This window comes from Morus notabilis, unplaced genomic scaffold (assembly GCF_000414095.1).
Source record: "Morus notabilis unplaced genomic scaffold, ASM41409v2 Scaffold7, whole genome shotgun sequence".
NCBI lineage: Eukaryota > Viridiplantae > Streptophyta > Magnoliopsida > Rosales > Moraceae > Morus > Morus notabilis.
In genome coordinates this window covers 172,576-173,355 of record NW_010365449.1, presented here as the reverse complement: position 1 = coordinate 173,355, position 780 = coordinate 172,576, and positions in this window count along the sequence as shown.

Sequence of the window (780 nt, the reverse complement as noted above, 5' to 3'; positions counted from 1 at the left end):
AATTGGGAAAAATGCCATTTTATGGTCACAGAGGGAATTGTCTTGGGCCATAAAGTTTCCCAAAGAGGCATTGAAGTGGATAGAGCAAAAATCGAAGTCATTGAGAAATTGCCTCCTCCTACGTCGGTCAAGGGAATACGGAGTTTTTTGGGGCATGCCGGGTTTTATAGGCGATTCATAAAGGATTTCTCCAAAGCTTCCAAGCCGCTGTGTCTCTTTTTAGAGCAAAATAGATCATTCGACTTTAATGAAGATTGTCAGCGTGCATTTTCTGATTTGAAGAGAGCACTTGTGACAACCCCTGTGATTGTTGCACCGGATTGGGCACTTCCATTTGAGCTGATGTGCGACGCCAGTGATCACGCAGTGGGGGCAGTGCTCGGCCAGAGAAAAGGGAAGCTATTTCATTCTATTTATTATGCTAGCAGAACACTTACTGATGCCCAATTGAATTATACCACTACAGAAAAAGAACTATTGGCCGTGGTATTTGCTTTTGACAAGTTTCGATCTTATCTTGTGGGGACAAAGGTGACGGTATATACAGACCACTCAGCCATAAAATACCTCATCTCAAAGAAAGATGCCAAACCAAGGTTGATTCGGTGGATCTTGCTACTTCAGGAATTTGATCTTGAAATCAAAGATAGGAAGGGAACCGAAAATCAAGTGGCAGACCATCTCTCTAGACTTGAGCAAGGGAATGGGGCTGAGTCACATATTCCTATTCAGGAGAAATTTCCCGATGAGCAGCTCCTTGTAGTGCAGCAAGCTTCACTG